The 24235-nt window shown below is 38.9% G+C and overlaps 2 non-coding genes across 2 annotated transcripts; both read left to right on the plus strand.

Annotated features, from left to right (window-relative positions):
• The first annotated feature begins 22989 nt into the window (after nt 1–22989).
• On the plus strand, nt 22990–23096 carry trnal-uaa (transfer RNA leucine (anticodon UAA)). The gene is made up of 2 exons: nt 22990–23027; nt 23052–23096. It is a non-coding gene; the product is annotated as a tRNA-Leu (tRNA).
• Nucleotides 23097–23901: 805 nt separating this feature from the next.
• Nucleotides 23902–24008, plus strand: trnal-uaa (transfer RNA leucine (anticodon UAA)). The gene is made up of 2 exons: nt 23902–23939; nt 23964–24008. It is a non-coding gene; the product is annotated as a tRNA-Leu (tRNA).
• Nucleotides 24009–24235: the final 227 nt, after the last annotated feature.

Raw genomic sequence — 24235 nt, forward strand, 5'->3', positions numbered from 1 at the left:
AATTCCTTTGCGTTTACATATCATTTGGATTAATTCACATTCAGCATTACATTAGGGTCACTCCTCCAAAGTCTGTTTAGTAGGCTAAAATGCAAAGTGATTGGGCTGATATCAGATGAAAGACAAACCTGAACAGCCTAAGAAAAGTGTTACTTGTAGTAATAGAAAACAAAGGAAAGTGGTGGGCATATAATGTGCAGGACTGTCATCCCAAAAAGTCTCTCTGGGTCGGTGAGGTTTTTTTAAAGGTTAATAAAGATCATATTTTCCCCTCCCTGCATCAAACGGGGTACTTGGTACAGTCCAGGCACAGTAAAAAGTATTTAAAGGTGGGGCCTCAATCCAATCATTTATTTGGATGGCAAACACCCCCGGACCAGCAGAATGGTAACTCAAGAAAAAGAGAAATTAAATTAATACAACTTAAACTTAATAGCAAGAAACTAAACTTAAGGTAAAAGGTAAGTGAAAAAATTATCAAACAAACTTAGGGTGTGGCCATCACACTGCCCCAACCCCTCCCATTTTTAAAAACTATCAGTGTATTTACAACGTGTTTCCATTACATTTCAACATGTCCTCAATGCATGCAAGAAATGTAACATTTATGGGACAGAAGACGTTATTTGGACAGAAGTTTAGTTTTAAAAGCTAATAAATAGCTGTGGTGTAACCACAACTTAAACAGTTTGGACCAATTATTCACTGTAAACGAGCTGTCTTTGTAAGAGGGATGTACAATCCTTGACCTTAAAGGACCCTAGCATAAATGCACTAGCTGTGTCTCAGCCACTGGTCTTTTGCTGTGCTGGTGCTGTCCTGTGCCTGTGACTGACTGCGCCTTTAAAGTAAAACTTACAACCAAGTATCATAACTCATGAGGTGTAACGAGTATGTGGTATTGTGTATTACAAATGTAGTCACCATTTCAAATGCAAAACACATACTTTACTGTTTGTCTCAGAAATGTTGTAATAACCTTGTGACACTGTGTGATATTAAACATTTGACACTTAATCTGTAGTTGTGACACATCTTATATTAGCTTAAAAATGCTTAAAAACCTCAAATGACACCAGAAAGTGATTCACACTGATGGGAAACAGCGGTTAATGGGTCCTTTGTAAAGAATTTGCTTATGCTCTTACATTTTTGATGCTGGGCTTATACGAAAGGAATATTTTTGTTTATTTACCCAGGTTAATGGTTCATAAAATTATGTTTTGTGAACAAGTAGGTTTGAGTATATGAATTATAATCATCTGCTGGAGAAACATTCTGGATTAAAATATTTATACCTTGCACATTATCATTTTACTTAAGCCCAAACCCACAAAAGGATGCCATGAATGTTGCCATGAACTACAGACCAAGACTAACACACAAACATGACTGATTTCCTGTGCAGTCAATCAGAGCCAGGTTGCCACAGAAAAACTCTCAATCAATTGGAGCTTGTAAGTACATGAAGCAGTAAGCTTCATGGGTAAAGCAACATTGTAAATTGCTTTGTCCAACAAGGTAGAAAAGCACTTAATATTTGCAGATATACCATTCACATACTGCTGATCACCTGTACAGTATCTGGTATTCAGTCAGTCAGAAGCTATAAATGCACAGAATTAAGTCAAGGCTAGATTCAAGTCGGTGGTAATTACATGCCCTTCATGCAGCTTGTGTTGTCAGGCTGTTGATGAGTTCATGTTGAACACCTGAGCTCCTGGCGTCTCCTGTACTGATTGGCCTTTGCTGGTAGCTTGACAGTATTTATCGCAACAAAAGGGCACCATTGGAGTCTGTTTGTGCTTCTGTCAGTTTTTCAACGTTTGTAATGTGGGACTGCTTCTGGCCACATGTTCCTTTATTTTTGTAGAGCCATAATCAAAGAATGCAAACCCTAAAACTAGGGTATTTAATTTTCATGAATACCTGTAGAGTTATCCATTACTAGGACATCAAAAAGTAGATATTCATAAAAAAAGCATTTTTGACAATTCTATTTGCATTAGTTTGTCTTTAAAAGTGTCAGTTAAAGGTGGAAAAAAATGTGAGCTGTTTTCAAATAAAACAATAGGTAAATGGTAAATAGTCGCTTATATAGCGCTTTTATCCAAAGCGCTTTACAATTCCCATTCACTCACCGATGCTGCTGGCTGCCATGGAAGGTGCTCACTTAACCCACCGGGAGCAACTGGGGGTTCAGTGTCTTGCCCAAGGACACTTTGACATGTAGCCAGGAGCAGGGATCAACTGCCTTACCAACTGAGCTACAGCAGCTCCAACCCTAAACTGGCAATTTCATAAATAAATGAAATCATCAGTGAAGACAGTATTAATACATCTTAGTGCTATGCAACAAATTTAGCAAAATCATGGTTTTGCCAACTCGGACATAAATCTACAAGGATAGCTTAGTTCTAATACTCTTTGTATGTGTCAACCATTTTTGCCATATTGGAGGGGCAGAATGCTGTGTTTTGGCAAGGTTAGTTTGTTTACTGTGTAACATGATGAAAATTCTGTTTATACTGGTGGCTTCTTTTAAGTTAAGTCAATTTATTGGCATTGTGTGTGTGCTTGTGTGTGTGTGTGTCCAATGACCATTTTTGTCATTCCTCAACATCTGTAATCAGGCTGACTATTGTGGTCTGGTCTGCAAATTTAATGATTTAGTTGGAAGTGTGGATAGGGGTGCAACTGAAGTGTTTTGAAGTGTGGAAAACGTGTTTAAATTCCTAATGTACTGAAGATGGGCCTATGTTCTTTTTGTACTGTTGATATAACAAATTTGTACATTCTGTCTCTGGCTGTTTTTTTAACTTTATGAAAGTGCAATTTAAAAATAAATCAGTGCCCTTCAAATATTTTGTCACATTATCTTCAGATTGCAACACATTCCAAAAAAGAAAAAATAATGGCCAAAGCTATTAAATAAAGATTTGGAACAGCTCTATTTCTGTTGCTGGTACACATGAAACACTTAAGTGTGATTTTTTTTTTTTTTATATTTAGAAAATGTAGCATAAAATTTACTTTACTCTGAAAGGAAACACAGCCTCTGCCAAAATCTGTGTGTGGATGTTATTTAGTAAAATGGTAAATGCTCTGCACTTATATAGCACTTTTCTACCTATTGGCACTCAAAGCGCTTTACACTGCTTTTTATTCACCCATTTGCACACACAATCACAATAGGGTAGCTGCTATGCAGCAGGCCAACATTCACAGAGAGAAAAAGTTGAGGTTCAGTGTCTTGCTCAAGGACAGTAACGTGACCAGAGGAGCCGAGGACCAAACCAACTGTAGGATTGTTGAACAACCACTCTACCTCCTGCCCCACAGTTACTAGACATCTCAAGGCAGGTAAATATATAATGACTGCAAACATACTTACATCCTCATCACAGACACATTTAGGAGTGGCTTCTCTTCTCCCCATGGCTCATCAGTATTCTGCTGCCTCACCACTGGATAGGATGCCTGATTGCTTTAGAGAACATTTAGCATGCAACAGCTGCAACCCTGCACAGCATTCAGGTCATCAAGTCTCTCTCTCTCTCTCTCTCTCTCTCTCTCTCTCTCTCTCTCTCTCTCTCTCTCTCTCTCTCTCTCTCTCTCTCCGTGTGGGATCAGTCTCATCCAATAACCTACTGTAAAAATAGTTTCTTTACAATTTCCCCTCATTATTAAATAATAACAACAATTGAGATTAAAACCTGGAGTAGTATAATATGTTGTGATTGTGTTCACTTTTTGCTTCCTATGATTTGTTTTTTAAAACAGCTCCCATTACCTTTGATTTAAGTAAGGCAATCACTGTTATGAACTGAACTTTTTTTTTTTTTAAATAGTTGTAGCTTGTTCCTTAGTTTGCCCACTCTACACCTATGCTAAAAACACATCAGGTACCAAATATACCTTTACAATAAGAAATGTTGAAAAGAAAAAAGACGTTTCAAATTCCCAACTTTGTCTCAGATTACTTCCTACTCAGGTGAAGTGATGGAAATGTGGATTAGCTTGTTCATCTGTGCTGTCAACATACCAGCAAGACACACTGCATCACTCTATCATATGCTTCTTCATTTTAAAGTACATGGTATAGAAATTTTAAACAAATGGTGAGTCAGTGCTTTTGAGGAATTTAGAAAGTGACTGCAATGATTTTTAAGATACATCTGGAATCAAATAAGGAAAAATGTAAATAATCAGAATGTAAGACAGTGATGAATGTTGGTGCAGACAAAGCTAAGCCTTAATCGCCCAACTACCAAAGACTGACAAATCCACCAGCAGATGGAAGCAGAATACATGAAGATATTCTTCAGTGTGACTCACACTTTTATTTGCTCACTTTTGAAACTTAAAACATAACAAAATATTGTGTTTTCAGTTTCATAAGCTTTCTTAAATAGCTTCTTTAAGGAGTTTCACTGATTACCTTTGGGGTAGAGAGTAATGAGGAGGAAAGAAGCCAGAAATTATTACCAACTGAGAAATAAGAAACTAAGGAGAAAGAAAACATAAAATAAAATGGCCAAAGCAGATGCCCTGCATGGAGTTCTATAGGTTTATGCATTTGGTAGACAAAGTACTACCTGATGAATGGTGTTTGTGGTGTTTGATTTATTTTAACCTTCAAAAGTAAATTATATTATTATTATATTATATCCCACAGTGTTTTCCACTGATGAGCTATGGGTGTATGTGCTCACCTGGCCTCAAAGAACTTCCATCTACCCAGAAACTTGCTCAGCTCAACAGGAACAATAGCTCATTAAATCACCTAAAAAAAAAAATTACCACTGACTGATCACAGCCCCACCAACAGGGGGTTAAATGCAGAGGATGATTTTCATTGTAAAGCATATTAATGCTCAATGATGACAGTAAAATATTTTTCTTCTTCCTCTATTTTTTACATACATTAAATGTTTGCAGAATAACCCCAACAGCCCATTCCCTTTCACCAGGGAAGGGACTGACAGTGCCAGTCCAAGCCCGGTAGAAATTGGGGAGGGTTGCATCAGGAAGGGCATCCAGTGTAAAAACTGTGCCACATCAACATGCCGACAATGATCCGCTGTGGCGAACTTGAACTTCCGGGATAAGCCGAAAGAGCAAAACAAAATTGATCATAAATTGACTTGGAAATCTAATACTCCTCAAGTTAAAAAAATAAAATTGCAATTGTATAATATTAAGAATTTGTTAGATCAGACTCAGTTATATACGTTGTATTGTTCACTGGTACTTCCATACATTACATACTGTCCGGGATTTTGGGCAATGCATATGCCTTTAAATCAAATACTAAATAGATTTTTATTTTACAAAAGACAGCTGTAGGGATAGCTAAAGCAGATTATGTGGCACCAACTATTACATTGTTTAGTAGGGTATTGGCTGAATGATGAAATTCAAAAGATTACAAATTATCTACAGAATTTTTAACAGCCCAAAAACAGGAAACATCCAAAAGCTGTTCACCATATGAGATAAAACATAAGATATGAGGGGACTGTGTAAACAGATGTGTTTCTGTTATTGGATTTAATTTGTGAAATAAGCTCAGTGAGAGAGAGAGAGTATAAATCCATATGTGTAAAGAAAGACATCTACTCAGACCTTCCTGTAGAAGCTTAGTGTCAAATTGTAGTCAAGACAATATTTTGGACTAAATATCAATAAGCCCCTGCTTTTCTTTGGCTAGAAGCTGTTCTGGTTGAAGAGAGACCCAGAAAGCTATTTATGTCAAAAGGTCTAAGCAGTGAACTTTCTTAGCTGTTATAAAAGCATGGGTACCAACCGTGTCTGGGACACAGACATCTTCCCAAACCACTTAAAGTGTTCAGGGCCTCCACACTGATAAAGAGCTACAATTAGTTTGCATGAAAATAATGTCCACTTTATAACTCCAATTCATTACCCAATCACTGTATCAGACCGCCTACTAATCAGAGTATGAGGGAGGCAGCGTTCGAAGGGTCAGCTCAGGGGGATAATTAGTCTAAGATTGAACCATCAATGAGTGCAGGCAGAAAATGAGAGGCCAGATTTAGAGGGGGTTAAAACAGACATTCCAATTGAAAAGGTAACATGTTGCATTACAGGACCTTTACATAAAAATGCTAATAAAATGCACTATGGAGGACTATCACAGAATGAGAAGAAGTAAAGTATGTGGAAGGCACAGACTCAAGGTTACAATATTATGTGTTTAGCTACAACGTTCTTAAAGTAGGCAGTAGGGAGTAGGTCTAAGAGTTGGCTGTAGTCGTATCAGAGAGCGGTCTTTGTGCTCTTACTATGGATGATATAAAAGTGATGTGTGGGAGATTCTAGGTTACCTCTTAGTTAATTCAGGTGACTACTTATTTAGTCGTTATTGTTTAACAATCTCTTGTTCTGGGAGTTGAAAAAGTGTTATACTGTCAATATTCTTCATGTCTCTGGCTTTAATTACTGTTTCTTTTGTTTGGGATCTCATCTCCAAAGAGGCCACAGTAAAAAAGGAATATATAATCAACCTTTCAAATGGCAAATACTTGTCCAAATGTCATGTGAACTAAAATGCTGCCACTTTGTTTCACATGTTACATACGAATGTATTGAGGGAGGATGTCACACCCATGCAGATGAAAACTACAGCAGTGTAAGCAATATCAGGGTAGAGAAGAATTTTCTTTGTATTTGTATTATTCATGGTATGGACTGCAAAAGAGGAAGGATATTGGATCTTAGCTTTGTAAGGCTGTTCTTAGACCCAACAGCGTAGGAGAATGTTAACATCTCAGAGTCAGGTTATGCAGTGTCAGTAGGTCATTTGGCAAGTAACACTTAAAAGTTTCTGTTATCTACTGTTCTAAATGTACTTTGCTGATACTTGGATTGTTTCCTGATTATCTGACTTGGAGACAATTGTTTGAAGTGATTCGTGTAAGAATGTGTTTTATTTGGAAAGCATTGGGAGGCCACTGGTGGTTTGCCTTGATGCATAGTGGTTTATTCCAAATGTACCAAAGGTATCAGAATGAAAGAGTAAATCAGAATAATCCTTTATTGGAACAGGACCCTGAGTGACCTGCAATTCCCAACATGCTGCAATATCTTAAAACAATAAGTGTAGATTTTTAGAGTTTGTTGCGATCCAAATTGTTAAACTATTATTGTGCTCCAGGTAAAACAGCTTCTTAGCCTATCAGAGGCTGTTGTTAGCAGAAATCAACAGATGGTGCAACCATAGTAAGATATGGTGGTAAGACTCTCAAACAGAGAGAAAAATTACGTCCAACTGACTGGCTTTGTAACTTTCACTTAAACAAGGTTGCTTTTTGTATTTTTGATTTGGAATAACTGCTGAACTTCGCTGATGAGCACAAGTGACAAATAATGTTGCTGATATAAAAAAGAAGTGTCACACTTATGTTTACATCTCACTCTTCTCTGTGACAGAGGCCTCTGGGAGTGATGAGGAAAATGTTGAGACAGACAATTTGAATACATTACATCACTTTCATGTGACAGTGATCTAAGTCGTTTTACATTAAATTATTCAAGTTCTTGCAGTTACTGCCTTTTACAAGCAGTGGAGATAAATAACATTCTGGATATATATTTGGAGCAAGAAACATCAAAACTGTGTTGGATTGTAGACACTTCTCTTGCTGTTACATTCCCACAGCAGAAACTAGAAGGCAGTTAAAGAAAACAACAAGGTTTGTGCTTTTTGCACCTGAGAAGCAGGCTTTGTATTTCAGGAAGATCACAGCTTTAGTCTCTCTAACCATGTGTGTGAATGTTCCCTAAAGGGAAGCTCTGTTCCTCTTTTGCACAGGTACAGAACAGCAGCCCACTCAAAAACAAAGATGTTTACAGTAGTACAACATAGTGACATGGTTCTAATCATGGTCAGTATTACAGGTTTAGAAAGAATCGCCAATATCTTTACAGATGCGAAACATTGCTGAAAGTGATCCAGAATGTTGTACAGTATTAACCTGCACATCCCTACTGTCGTTCCAAACAGGCACACAAGAAATCAAAATGAACCTGATATAAAACCACAACCACCTAATTGGCACAGAGTATGCAGAACATGGCCTGGTATGGTCATGGTATTTTGGATCAATGGGTAGAACATCAAACTAGGATGCTGGGTTCAATTGCCAGGTCACACATCGGGTGTGTCCTTGAGCAAGACACTCAGTATTACCTCCCTGGGCGCCATCTCTGGCTGCCCATTGCTCCTCACAGGGGAATAGGTTAAATACAGAGGATATATTGCAGTATAGCATGTATGTGTACAACAACTAAGCCTTAGGAGAAACTCCTTCTGCACAGAATCACTACTTGTGATCTTGGTCCCAAATTAAAATAGTAACATTTAGCCAATAAAATTACAGGGTCGATAGAACTTTCAACAACTCGATAGAACTGACCAACAATTTTGTTTCTGTTATCCCGTAATTCCTGAAAGTTATAAGATTTTATTTTTAGATTTAAGATTTTAATGTTTAGATTTCCTTTTATTTATTTGAATTTGACCAACACATTTTGTGTTTTGCTGTAAATCTTGAAAGTTTTTGCGATTTTAGTTTAATATATAATGTATAGTTATTACCTACCTGTTATTATAAATATATTGGGGTGGCTGTAGCTCAGTTTTTATGGCAGTCGTCCACAGGGTCAGTGGTTCGATCTCCAGTCCCAGCTACATGTTAAAGTATCCTTGGGCAAGACACTGAACCCCAAGTTGCTCCCGGTGGGTCAGGTGAGTACCCTGCAGTGCAGCCACTGCCATATGTGTTTTTGTGTGTGTGAATTGGTAAATGGGATTCAACATTGTAAAGCGTTGGACAAAAGTGCCATTTACCATTTAAATAGAGCTGTATAATGTTCCATAGTTCATTGGTCAAGATAAATATTTATTTTGTGTTAAATACTTATATAAACTAAACCCAAATGAATCTTATATCTTCACATCTCCCCTGAATACAGCACTGTCCCTGTTTGAACGTGTTGGAAACAAGTGAACTAAATTAAATCTCTTATTGGTGCAGCTCACTCACCACTGGGGACACCCAGCATCTAATGCACCAATTAATTCCTTTAAATGAGTTATGAGTGAGTTATGCAAAGCAATATTGCCCATTACAGCTGGGCTGATTGCATTATGGCTGAGATATAATTGAGATGCCAGAGCCAACGAGGAGATGCTGCTTAGGCTTCAGAGCCGAGAGGCAATGTAGCTTTCTGAGATCCGCTGAAGTCTATGCCACATGTACAACAAATAGAATATGATGATCCTTATGTTTAAATTCTAGACTAATAAAAATGACACATTCATTATTTATTGATTCAAAGAGTAACATCATGTCAAAGTTGGCCACCTATGTGACAAGTCTCCACTGAATATTTATTACTCACTCGGCTTTTCTACAGTCTACTCTTTTCAGACATCCTATGCTGATGAGGGCCCCAGTTATCTCTCCCAGGTGAATGACCAAAGTCATATTTTGCACTGTGGTCAGTTAATAAAGACCGTACATGTAAATACAATTTACATGCATGTAACATAGCTTACTTTTAAATCTTATGCTTGTGTGTTAGAATGTCATTTTGGTTTCACATAGCTTTTTTTTTCATAGGGCTGTGACCAAAACAGCAGTGGGCTATTGGTATCAATGTAGCATCCTCGCTGAGTAGTTACGATGTGTCATGTGCTGTTGGAACTAGTTGGACCACTCTGATTGGCTGATCATCTTAGCAAATCAGTGCTTGAGAAGAGAAACATAAGTAAGGTAAGCAAATGTTTTGTTTATGCTGTGGATTCACAGTCTTCTGCTGTCTCTTTTGAAGGAATTACAGACTATTGCCAGCTGCTGATATGAAGATGCAGAACATACATGCTATAGAAATGTAAATGATTTTCAGAACCAAGTCAAGTTCTTAGTGGAATCCAAGGCCTTTTTCATTCAGTTGTCTTGCAGTTGTTCACTGTGAGAGTCATCTACAGTAACTACAGTACACTCTTACAGGCTTTTGTTATTCTTACTGCTATATAATGGCTATAAATATTCAATACATCCTACATGCAAATGTGTGAAAAACAGATCATGTGACTTTACATAACTATTTTAAACAATTTAAACTCGAGGCTGATAAGAACCTATATGTACAAGTAAAAAACTAAAGCATCAAAAAACCAAATATTGGGGGATATACACACACGAGAAAGTCAACTTTTCAAAATGAAAAATTATGTGATGTGAATTCATCTGACATTTGTAATGTAAACAGGCAGCGGAGCAAACTTTCCAAGGTGACATATGACAAGAAACACTTCTAGTTATTAATACGCTTTAAGGACAATGCTCTGTTACCATAGAGACATGGCGTGGAACAAAAACAGCAGCTGTTAAAGGTGGTGCTGATTATAACTATTTTATGAGTAATCATGTGATTGTATTGAAATATAGGTTGTCATTGTTTATGATGACAATCACAAAGACCACAGAGACTCAAACCAGTGCTAACTAAAAAACACAGAGCTGCATCTTTTTGTTTTTATTTTCAAATAAAAAAAACAGCAAAATATAAACTACTCACAAAAGGTTTGGGACATTTTAACTTTTGGGGGAAATGGATGTAAAATGTAAAAAAGCTATGATAGAGTGATTATTTCATGAAAGTATAGCATTTAGGCATGCAATGATAATTTTCATCTCAAACACTTTATTAAAACAAAAACTAACAACAGTGGTGGGTATACCACAACAAAAAGACAGTGTCTCAATAACTTGTGATGTGTCCTTGAGCATCAATTACAGCTTGACAACAATGTCTCAGTCTGTTCACAAGTCGACTTATTGTCTGTTGAAGCGTGACATTCCACTCAGGTCATTGAGGTTCTGGGGGGAAGTGTTATGACCCTCTAAACAACAACTCAGCTGATCCCATAGGTTTTCTATGGAATTCAGTTTCTGGAGAAAGTGCAGGCCACTAAATTTGATGTACCCCAGCCTCCAGCAGTTGTTCCCTGATGATTCGACTTCGATGAGCTAGGGCATTGTTGTCCATGAAGATGAAATCAGGCCTGTGTTGCTCATGCAGAGGCACAATGACTGGAATAATGGTGGTATTCAGGTAGTATCGGCTTGTCACAGTACCATTCTAAAGGTGTAGGTATTGACTAGAGGCAACTGCCCAGACTTTAACACCAGTGTTATCTGGTGACAACAGTGGCTTATGCATAGTGTTCTTCTTGATGTCTCCTATAACAGCCATAATTTTGCTCAATGTGAGTTGACTTTCATCAGAGAACAACACTGAGGTCCACTGCTTCCTTGTCCAGTGCTAATGCTCCCTGGCCCATGCAAGACAATAAGGCCCGTGAGTGGCGGTATGGTCAGGTACCCTTGCAGGTCATCTAGCACGCAGACCATGAAGATGTAAGGGGCTTTAAATGGTCTGACATGACACTCTTTTAAGGGAGGTGCCTCTGACCTCACTGCTTGGAGTTAAGTGGCATTTGTCATCCGGTTCCCCAGGGTACTGTTTGAAATGAAGTGGTCATTAACAGAATGTGGCCATTAGCATGGGGTGTGGCCAAAGGACGTCCACTTCAATGCATTTCTGTGACTTTTTCAGTCTCTGTTGCAACTTGCTGATTACACTCCATGACACTAAGCCTAGTGGCAACTTCCCTCTGAGAACATCCCGTTTGAAACCTCACAATGGCCAGGTACTGTTGATCAACTGTTAGGTGTCATCTTGGTCTCATGATGCAAAAATGTGAATAGCATGATGAAGAGGACTGTTTAAATAAAAACTGTCATTGAACCAGAATATTTAGTGGTCGATTCATGGATCAGACACTTTTTGATTTTTGCGGTTAATCACCTTGTTATACAACAGGATGTTATGCAATAAGTACTGAAACATTGTACATGTGCATTCAAAAGTCAAGAGAACATCAAATTAAGTTAACTTGTAAAGGTAATAGTGCATTTTAGGCGTATTCTGAAGTTTTACCCGAAAGTCGAATACCTTCTGCTTATGCTAATGCAGGGCCATACTACATGCTCAGAGAGCTTTCATACACTATATTGATCTTTGTCTACATTCCTCCTTCCTCTAACACTGTAACGTCAAACAGTGTTTAGACGAATTTGATGTATGCAAATATTAAAGTGGCTTTCACCTCAATTGTCCACTGTACAAACCCCTTGCTACAGAGGCAGTCTCTTACATAGAAATTTCTGCCCTTGGGGGATGCTTTGAGTCTACAGACCCTGTGAGCCACATGGTAGGGACATTGATGGGCTGACAGGCTGGGTCACAGAATACATCACTTTCTGTGTGGACACTCGTGCCCGTTTAAAAACTATTCACAGCTTCCCCAACAGCAGGTCCTGTGTCACCTAGGAGATCAAGTCCATCTTGAATGGAAACAAAGAAGAGCTCAGGTCAGGTGACAAGGATCAAAGAGGAGAAAAAGGAAAAACATCACCAGGGAGGTTTTGAGGGGCAATAAGGACTGCCACAGGCTAGAGTCCTGCCACCTTCAGTAGTTCTCTGAAGTGGTGGACAGCTTTGCAGAATGATGTGGGCTTACTCATCTGCAGGGTTGGGGTTGTAACAGACTACAAATACCTTGGAATCAGCAATTTATGAGAAAGCCTACAGATGGTTATTTTCCCTGTGGAGCTTCTGGTCAGAGGTGCACATTCAGCCAAAGCCTCATCGGTACCAAGTGCTCCACAAAGTGGGTGAAGGGGACTGCAACTGGAATGGGACCAAAACTGGACAGTTGTGTTTTTCTGTCACGATTGAATGAGAGAATAAGAGAACAGTGAAGTTATAATGAAATAAATGATATTTCTAGGAGTAACATTTGCAGGTAATTGTTTAATCTACCTACAAATCTAACTTTGAAAAGTTAAAAAATTTTGTTCAAAAAAAAATTTGCTTCATTCTAACGTCACTGTTTTCTCATTCTCGTTGCACTGCAAAAAACACAGCTGGTCATTGTAAATCATTTCATTTATTTTAGATTTTCTTTGGTCTTATTGACAGATGTTGAAGCCATTTTGTTTGTGTGGTTATTTATCTCTCTTTATAGCAGAGAGTTGCTGTAATGAGTCAAGCAGTTTCCCTCTAGAGCTAATAAAGTTTGAATCTTTTGTTTGGGTCACTTTAGTTGTGAAACAAACAAAGTCCTGATTCACGCACCATGGAAATGTAAAAATTTAGATGTATACATTTTTATTTTTTCATTTTCTGGAGTAGGATTTCTAAACTAGGATTTCCTGTGAATTAATCTAATTAATCAAGTGAACAAATTCTTTTCTGGCTGAAGCAGAGAAGAAAATCTGCAGTTAAAGGCTGTGAAAATCATGGCAGTAACCCTAAAAGAGCTATGGACAATAAGTTAAGCCTTTGAGGTAAGTTTACAGCAGATGAGCAAAAGAAAAGACCAGAGTTGAGCGGGAAGAAAAAAAGGTAAAAATAATTTTATTTTTAAAATAATTTTTAGACTTCTGCTAGTGTAATGTTCTTTAGTGGAGCCCTAGCTAACAGCTAACAGACAAGAGTTTAAATATTTATAGATGCATTTAAAGAAGAAAATATGGTTTCGTTTTTCTTTTTAAAGAAAAAGGGCTGAAACATAAGCTATATACTATCAGGATTAGTTTTTAAGGAGGACCCAAGAGCACCAAGGCAAGAGGGGTTCTGTGAAAAGAATAAGCTTTAAGATTAACAAGACTTAGATGACTTAGATTTTTGCTTGCCCTGTACCTCACTTGTGAGTCGCTTTGGATAAAAGCGTCTGCTAAATGACTGAATGTAAATGTAAGGTAAATGTAAACAAGACAGGGAAAAACTGCTAACAAAGACTCGCTCTTATAATGGAGGACAAAAATCGCACAAACTCGTAAGGAATACAACAAAAACTAGTAACCAAGGTATAAACTCCGACTAGGAATTTAACGATGGATGAGTAGACAAACTAGAATTACAATAGAAGATCAAAAGCATAAAAACCAAAAAGGGGGAAGCAACAAACCAATAAGGGAGAAAGTGATCTAAACGGGGGTTAAAACGACACCGGGAAATAACAAAAACACTGGAAAGGCTAAACACTCACGTAAATTAAACCAATGCACACTAGGAACAAATGTATGCCCGCAATCAAAACTCAGGAAAGGGAAATACTATGCCTGGTCAGGTTCAGGCAAGAAAACCACTGACTTTATTGTTAGAATAAGATTTTGGATTTGGAAGCAATAAAACACATTTGTGTAAACATTATTTTAGATTCACCTCTATTACACCAGCACTTCTTCTTGACTCTAGTTTTCTTTAGCTTAACTTCCTGCTCCTGGCTTTTATTTTTTTTAATCCCTCTGCTCCACTTCCCAGTTAGTTTCTTTAGCTTCTTGTTTCTTGTTAACCCTGATTGTTTTCACCTGGGGCCCCTTGTATTTCTACCCAGCTCTCCCCACTGTTTGCTCCTAGATTGTTTCTCCTCATCCCTAAACCCTTCCATAGACTGCCAATATGTTTGGACATTGTTCTCCCCATTGTGTTTCCCCAGTGCTATGTTTGGACTCTCTTCCCTTACATTTTGGTCTGAGGTTTGGTTTTCTACTTGTTTCAGTGTTTAGGTTTTGTTTTCTCCGCTTGTTAGGTCCAGGTTTTGTGTTTGTCTGTTTTTTCCCTTTTTTGCTCTCCCTAGTTTCTTAGTTCCCTTGCTATCCTGGTATGGTTATGATTTAGTTTATCCCCCCTCTCCTGTTTTACATAATTTATGTTGTTTGCACTACGTTTTCCCGCCCTCCTCATGGAGTGATTTTCTGTTGTTTCTGTTGCCTTTGTTTTTTTAAATAAACCTTCATTAACCATAACACCTTTCCTTGTCGTCTCCTCTTTTCGGGTCCTCCTCCAATTAAATATACACTAAAAAGTGTGACACTTCTAACCCTAACCAGCTCCTGTACCTGCCTAATCATATCCATATAGTGCTCTAGTCAAACAAACTGGACAGTGTACTGCAGGATCACGTATTACAGCAGAAAACAAAACCGGATATTTCGCTGCAAGCTTGGATATTTTGCCGGATAAAGCTACGTTGTCTGGTAACATTTCATTGATATATACAGTATTAACATATTTGCAACTCACCATCAAGGTTATATGATACACATAACAACGTTCACAGGAAAGGTAATACGGTTTAAATTATGTTTTCCAGGAAAAACTATTCACGTTTGCAGTTTAGTTGTATAGGAATGTAATTTTTAGGAGACAGGTTTGATCACTCATACTTGTCCAGTAGAAACTATATTAAAAAAGTAAAGTTTTAGCAATACCATGGGAAAAGAGTGGATCCTGTAGTATGTCTGTTCCACATTGCTCGTTGCCAATTAGAGTTTTAAATATAGATATACTTTATCAATCCCAAAAAGACACAAAGACAATGAGATTAAAAGCAAAGATGCAGCCTCACAGAGTTAAATCTGACTTAGACCTACAAAATTGTGAGGTTCTAAACTGCCCAGTTGTTCACCATTTTAAAGGGCTAGACAATCCAAATTTAATTGTCTACCTTCTTTTGCTGCTTTCATCTAAATGCTTGCATTTCATAGTGCTTTTCTGTGAGTCTGCCCACTCCTCCTTCAACATACTGTACCCCTAATTGCACAAATCCAGATGAGAAAGTAATGATTAACATGTTCATAGACTTTTGTTTACGTGAGAATCATTGTACATTGTGCAATGTACATTAGAGACACTCCAAGTAAAACTGGTGTCAAAAATAAAACTCTATCAAAACTTTTTCACCCCCAAGCCTGTCCCCTTTTATAAAGAAGATGAGTCAGGATAAATGAATAAATTTGGTGGCGACACAATGGGTTTGGGAGTAAGAGCCGGGGAGAGTCTTCAGTCTTAAAGCAGTATAGTACTTTTTACACAAAACAGTGGGGTGGCAAAACGCTGCAGTAAACCCACCTTCAGGAGATTTATAGTAGAGGCTAAAGAAAACATTTTAATTTTATTTTCCAATGTTTGTCTAGTTAAATAATAATGTAATAAATAAATACTAACCAATAACATTTAATGTATGAACATCATGTTTAGTTTTTTTACCTTTCAGCAAAACAATTGAAATTCTATTGAAATTACCTTTTACTCATGAGTTTTGTCCTCACAAACTTGTCCCATGATCTAAAATATGATTACATCTACAGGTCTGCCATGGTTACCCTAAAGGTAATTCCTGTCAGAAAGCCTATATTATGTATGGACAGTAGTGGAAGTCACAGTGTTCTCAGCAGCGCTTCCCTTATTCAATCAAAGTACACTGCTGGGCATGTGTGAGTTTCTGACACAGCATGTGGTATCTGTCAGTCTGCACCCATCAGCAAACAAAAGTGTTGCTGGTATATTATTCTATTCTGTTTTGGTTCATCCATTAATGAAACTGCAGAGCATTTTCATTGTCTGTCTGTCATCGTGCATGTCACACACACGCACACACACACACAAAGTTTAAGATAATTACATTTAGAGGGTCACAATGAGTTTCTTGTCATGCTGTGTTAGTGCAGCTCCCTGTACTTTTTACTCTGTAAGGCATTTTGCACAAAAAAAATAAACAACTAAATTTTCACCATTTCCATCCACTGAAAGATACACACAGCTCCTATTCAGTAAAATTTAAATGTAACTCTAACACCAGTGTCTGCCAAGCTATGTAACTGAATGACACAGAACGTAAATCAAGTGCCTATAGACAATCTTGTGCCTGAAGAGAAGCACAATAACAACACAATAGATAAAGAATATCTGAGGTAACACTGACTCAGTGACAGTACGTGACAATCACATCCTTTTATTGAGTAATTATGGGCCAAATACAGCTGAAAGTGTTGGAAAACATGCAGCTTGCGTGCCCATGAATTGTAGTTGACATTCAAGACATACAATAAACCTCCAACAGCTTTTAACCTGTCCCTTCTGGGGTCACCACAGAAAAACATGGTCCAAAAACTGATTTGGCATAAGTTTTTACGCTGGATGTCCAACCCTCCCATTTTATCCAGGCTTTAAGCTGACGGCAAGGTGGCCCACCAGGGTAGAGGGGTGGGATCTGAGTCCATGGCCTTCTGCATCCCAACCCAAGGCTCTACTACTGATAAACTTTCATACATTCAATAAGGCTCAGAAATAAAATAAACCAAAGTAAACCTATAGTATACCTGAAATGAAAAGCTCAACTCAGACCTTCACATTTAGCTCATTCTCTCCTGCCAGTTACAGCACAGACTGATCAATATCACAGTAGATGTTTTTCCAAGCAATGCACTGATGGAAAAACCTTGCATGGCAATTCTATGCAGTTATTGCCATACAACCAGCATTGATTGCCTCTAGGAAGGTCATCTGGTCTTTTGGTCAGTGATCATATATGTAATTTGCTGTTAGATGCCAATCAAACCCATGTCCATATTAGGGATGACTAATAAATAGCTCTCCACTGTTCTGTTATGTGTACAAATCTGCACATTGTCCTGCTGCTGTTTATGGCACAGGGATTTAATTATGTCAGAGAAATCTCACAAACAAAATGGCTGTCATTAACCTTTTTGGCCTCATTAATTGACCATGTAAAAACTTCAGTTTGTTACAGATGTGAAATTATTAGACAGAAACTGAAACTAATTATTATTTAGGTCAGCTGCTGCCAACAGCCATGTGGGGCACTAATTTCAATTGAGCAGGTCAGGTGGCCCATTACTATGTTCGTTCATTAACATTTGTAGAGCACCATGTAAAGGTCGCCCAAATAAATCTGAGGTGCTGTTAGATGATTAAAGAAAGAATAAGTAAGAAAAAAAGCACAACTCTGATAAACTCATGTGTTTTTATTTTTTGGCATTGTCTCTCATTTTTTGTTTTAGTAAAATATTGACTTGTGCACAACACAGAAACATGAAAAACATCACAATGAGCAACAACTGCATGGTGATTAGATTCAAGGTCACAAACTAAATTGGGAAGGGCTGGAAATCACTGAATTAATCTATATCTATGTTGTGCTTTTTAACCCTAATAAAACATTATAAAAAAGCACGAGTATTGAGTAGTATTACATGGGAAAGAGTCACTAATTGTACATGCATAAACATCTAATTACTTTTCATAATTGTTATGAACATATAGTTTTTCCTATGTGATAGTAAGATTATTTTCAACCTACAGTGTGTTTCCAGAGAGCTTCTAGAAAAGCATTAAAGGACCAATTCTTCACTGAGAGCCAGAGGCTGGAGAGTTTTATAGTAGGAAATCCATCAACATCCCATTTGTTGAATTGATTTTTGTGGTCATGTGGATAAGGACTTATGTCTGCTAGCAGCATGTTAAGATTTAACGGCTAATAAGCTGACTGACAGCCTTATTGGTAACACCACAGATCAATATGTGTGGGCAGCAGTGAAGTGAAAAAAAACTTGTAACTTTACCTGGTAGAATCATATTTACATTCACTAACAGTATAGAACTACTGAAAATAATCATCTATTGTTATAGTGACTTGACCTTGCCTATAATTTCTAGCCTCCAATACTAAATTAAAAGATCAACCCTTTAGAGGCTGCCACAGCGGCACTTGTTCCACACATTGATTTGGCATAAGTTTTATTCACTGGATGCCCCACCTGCTGAAACTCTTCCATTTTATCTGGGATCAGGACCAGCACCAAGGTGGCCCTTGATGGCTGGGCAAGGTCACACCTGGTGGGGTAGAATTTGAGCCCAAGGCCTGTTGTAACCCAAACTAATCCTCTACCAATGAGCAATCAGACCCCTCTACCTCCAATACTAAATCAAGAAATGTAAACAGAACATCAACCCGACTGAGAATGTACAAAGAGAAAAGGCTGAATCCATATAAAATGAATGAATCATCTAAAATGACTACACCTTGCTGTAACATAATAAGTATGACTATTGTGACTACTACCACTAGTAGTTTGTCCTCCCATAGGCGACATTGATTTACAACCTCAGTTGTGCACATTGACAGAAATTAATGCTACATATGGAAGATGCAATCCTGTGTATTCCAAATGGAGCAGTATCAAACAATCTCAGCAACAGCTTCAAGTCTTCAAAAAAATAGTGAAAAGCTGCAGGATAAAACTCATTGAGCCTGTCTACAACTGCTTGTATCTACATGCAGTTATCTATTGCCATCTTCTCTGCCATGAAAAATGTATGTCTTCAAGTGTTGCCATGGCACTTGTTTATGTTATGAAATAGTGGAAGTGCATGAGGAAGAAATCCCTGAGTAATAATTTAGTCAAAGGGATTAAAATGTTTATAATAATCACATTTACTTTTCATTGGTCTAAGGGACATATATTCCCAAACATTTTATTCATCAATCTTTCTATAGACTAAAGAGCTGTCTAGGGTGTACCCTGCCTCTCACTCAATGACAGCTTGGATAGGCTCCAGCCCCCTGTGACCCTGAACAGGATAACGATGGATGGATGGATGGATCTTTGTTTTAAAAATCAGGGTGTTTAATATTTCCTACATTAAATTTTAAAAAACAAACCTTTTAGTGAAACCAGTTGCTCTTGCTGTTTTGGCCCACCTAGAAGAAAGAGCTAAGGCTATAGCTGCGGTGCAATTTCACGCTAAGCCTGAGAGAATTTCCCCCTGTTCTGTCATTTTACAGAGTTCATTTCAGGTGATCCAGGTTATAATAAATCCATATGTCTTTAGAGGTTTTGTGTCCGTGGTTGGGGGTACAAATAGGGTCCCTGTTAACACCTCAAGGAGTCAGGTGCTTTAGAGCCTTTAATTTTGATGGTGTCATCTCTCTTTTTCTGACTCTTAAGACTGGACGTTGTGTTAAGAATTGAGGTATGAGTTTAAATGTGTTGACAGATCCTTTCTAATATGTTTTCAGATGGATTCAGCTCATGATTTGCCTGATTCAATGTGTGAAGGCACGCCCCCTTTTTCTGATGCTGTACCTCAATGTTTAGATTTGCAATGAGAGGCAGGCCCAAGTTCTTCCAGCACGTGTAGTCACACAGGCTCAAAGTAGTATGGATTTAAATTTGGAAATGGTCAAGCATGAAAAGGTAAACACAAAAAAATGTGCTTTCCTTTACCTGATTTCTCATTGTCCGTCACACACAGCGAGTTGGTAAAAGAGCATAAAGAGGGCCCCTCTCAGCTAGAACTGTTCCAGCAGATGCTTCCAGCTGACAAATTGATGAGTACCATGGAAATTACCTCCAAGACCTGTTGGTAAGAGAGTGGGTTCCTCAAGGTGACAATTTTGTGGAAGAGGCCATTTTTAAAGTTAACTATCTACTGGCATAGGCTTAAAAAAGACTTATCAGCTTACATTAAAACATGGCATACATGCCAGTACATTGGCAAGCCTAAAAAATAAGCCCTCATCTATATGGCCGAAACCAAAAATTCAGCATTTTGAGCATTATGTCACCATCTGGTCCTCAGTTACACTTCCTCCCTTTAGACCTTTATTTTGTAGCCCCTGCTTCCTGTCCGGAGCGCTGTCCATTAGCTTTACCGTTCATTATCCCTCTTTATTGTTTGCACCTGTTCCCCTCACTATTTAGGTCCAGCTTTCTCAACAGGTCCCTGCAAGATCTTCATCTCTCTCCCCCAGCCTATATACTGTGCACATGACTTACCATGACCCTAGCAATCCTGACTCCTGAGAATCTGACTCTGTTTTCCCAGCAACTTTTGGTCTGAGTTTTGGTGTGTTTTCTGTTCATTTATCCCCTTAGTTTTTTCCAAGTGTTAGTTGGGTTTCCCGGTTGGTAGTTTAGGTTTAGTGGGTTGCATTTTGGTTTCCTTATAACTTGTCTAGTATTCATTCGGTTTTGTTTTCCAAGTTATTTCCCTGGAATCCTTGTTGATCAGCATATTTTTGTTGCCTGTTTTTCTTTGTACCCTACTGTGAGCAATTTCTGTTTATTATTGTTTTTCTTTTTACCTATAAACGTGTTTGTTAGTTCAGTCCCTCTCACAGTCTCCTCACTTGGGTCCACCTTTGCACTAAATTGTTATATTATGTTATAGTATATTATATGTTACAATCTGTTCACTATCGGACCCTGAGAACTGTGGGAGGGGGACACCATAAAACCGGCCAAGGAAATTGATTTCTGGTATCAGTATGGGTATTAGATAATCTGTTGTATTCTGTTGACAACCCTGATCATGGTTTAGCTATCTAACAAATAGACCCGTATTACTTTAAGGGCCTCAGATGGACAAGGAGTCTCAAACCTCAGAACAAATCGCTTGTCTCTCATCCACCTCAGTCTGCCCCTGTTCCTGGGTCAGGCTGAGACTGGTTTTGCCCCTGACACTACCCCTGAGTCTACTACAGTACCGCCTGTCTTGAAGCCAGCCAGCTGCCCAACTGTTCCCATTTTGGCTCATGTAGAACCCACTCCACAGATGCTTGAAATGTCTGGGCTACCTTCGTGTCCGGTCGACATTCATCCTTACTCAGGACGCCGCCAGTGGTCCTGAAGGGTTCGCAGTTCCAGTTCGCCCAATTCCTGTCCCTGGTCGTCCAGTTCCTGTCCTGGTGCCGAGGTCTGCCGAGCACCGGCCTGGTTCTGATCCTGTTCCTGTTCACGGCTCGGGGTCAGCCGAGACTCGGCCTGGTTTTGTTCTGGTTCCTGTCTCTGTGGTGGCGGGCGCCGCCACAGGTTCAGTTCCTGTCTCTGGGTCGGCAAAGGTCCGGCCTGGTTCTGATCCTGTTCCTGCTCCTGACCCCAGGCCGGATGACATCTCACCTCTTGCTGGTCCCGAGCTGGTTGCCATCCCTCCCCCAGGGGTGGCCATCATATGTGAAAGAAATTTGTAGACAAAACTCAGCATGATGAACCATCTCAGTTTAATACATGGAAGAACACATGTGTTGGTGTCTTCTTCTGACTTGTGTCTCTCAAACCCCTTCTATTTATACTCAAACCCAAGAAAGGAACCACCCTCACAAAACATGAATGAAGAAACCACGTGCACGCAGTTGACAGTCATCCCTCTTGTCCCTTTCTAGGTTATCTGAAGATATCAGTTAAGAAGCAATAAAACCCTTTTATTGCACCTTCTTGTAGATCTTGTGACCCCAGGACCCACTATCTACTATGTTACTTTGGGCCTTGTAACAACAAAGTGCCTACTGTGATCTTAACCAGTCTTCTAAACATGACCCAACCTGTAAGTTCTTGTCCTCTTTGTGACCTCTTAAATAAGCCCATCTTGGTTGACTGTTTGCCAATTATCTAACCATATGACTAAATTTACGTTATTCACCCACACACATCACCTGTTCCTGTTCTCCAGCAGCAGCAATTTCCCACCCAGTCGCGGTTCCTAGGTCAGCCAACATCCCTTGGGTCCAGTGTTTGGTTCACATGTGGTGGGGTTGATTGCCTACTCTTTGCCTATTATTTCCTATTTTGGTTTCCTTATAACTTTTCTAGTATTCATTCGGTTTTGTTTTCCAAGTTGTTTCCCTGGAATTCTTGTTGCTCAGCATACTTCTGTTGACTGTCATGTCATGTTTTTCTTTGTACCCTCCTGTTAGGAGCGACTTCTGTTATTATTGTTTTTTTACCAATAAACGTGTTTGTTAGTTCAGTCTCCTTCACTTTTGCTAAACAAAATTAATCATCTAACCAACACTCCAACTGAAACCCACTAAACTCACTTACAAGAGCTTCACTCACTTCATGTCACTGTCATAAGTTGTGCAAAGTCCCGACTGACGTCCTTTCAAGCTGAGACAAAGGTCAATATTGCAAGAAATGGAGACTTTTCTCAAGAACACCTTGAGTATGTTGATTGAATTAGAGAATAATAAACTTAGGAGTTAGTTCCACTGTCCTAAAGAGTCAATTCCCACCAATGGCTGTCAGGATGGCCGAGCGGTCTAAGGCGCCAGACCTAAGCAAGGGCTCTTTCCCCAAAGGGACTTCTGGTCTCCAATGGAGGCGTGGGTTCAAATCCCACTCCTGACATTTCTTCCCTCTGCATGTTAGACATGTTTGTATTTGACAACTTTAGCAACTCGTGATTGTCTTTTGTTACACAAAGCAAAAGACATGGCGACACTATTGCATAATCCTTCTCTACCAGATACCAATGTGCTGCTGAGATGATGCTGCCGCAACATTCTTACGAGAATGCAACTCGGGCACTCCTGGCAGTAATTTCTGACAACTGACGTTCCACATCAACTCACGTCAAGTGAGGTGGCCATGATGTGCATGCAAACGGTTAGTTCAAAGCAATATATTCCAAGCGTAAGACTTACTGTCCGAGGAAGATGCTGAAAACAAACGGCTAAATAGTTGCAGTTGATCTAAAAGTGATTGCTGAAACAAAGTGGGACTTTGCGCAAACACACCTGGAAATCAGGTTTCCAATGAGGTTTCTCAAACTGTCCGTATATACGTAACAAAAGGCTGCAAGCCCCACAATGGATGCTGAGGTTTTCGAAAGAGAAGCAATTCAGAAAACCCAGCTGCAACTGCAGCCAGACTTGGCTGCTTGTACAAACGTTTTGCCAAACAAAATTAATCATCTAACCAACACTCCAACTGAGACCAACTAAACTCACTTACAAGAGCTTCACTCAATTCATGTCACTGTCATAAGTTGTGCAAAGTCCCGACTGACGTCCTTTCAAGCTGAGACAAAGGTGAATATTGCAAGAAATGGAGACTTTTCTCAAGAACACCTTGAGTATGTTGATTGAATTAGAGAATAATAAACTAATGAGTTAGTTCCACTGTCCTAAAGAGTCAATTCCCACCAATGGCTGTCAGGATGGCTGAGCGGTCTAAGGCGCCAGACTTAAGCAAGGGCTCTTTCCCCAAAGGGACTTCTGGTCTCCAATGGAGGTGTGGGTTCAAATCCCACTCCTGACATTACTATTCTCTGCATGTTGGTAATGATTTAGACATATTTGTATTTAACAACTCGTGATTGTCTTTTGTTGCACAAAGCAAAACACATGGCACATGACACTATTGCATAATCCTTCTCTACAAACCAGTGTGCTGCTGAAATAATGCTGCCGCAACATTCTTACGAGAAACATTCCTTTTATTAAAGCTTATAATTAGAACTGGCTTAGTGAATTTTAGATATGCTC

Source organism: Channa argus, unplaced genomic scaffold, assembly GCF_033026475.1.
Source record: "Channa argus isolate prfri unplaced genomic scaffold, Channa argus male v1.0 Contig039, whole genome shotgun sequence".
In the NCBI taxonomy this organism is placed as follows: Eukaryota; Metazoa; Chordata; class Actinopteri; order Anabantiformes; family Channidae; genus Channa; species Channa argus.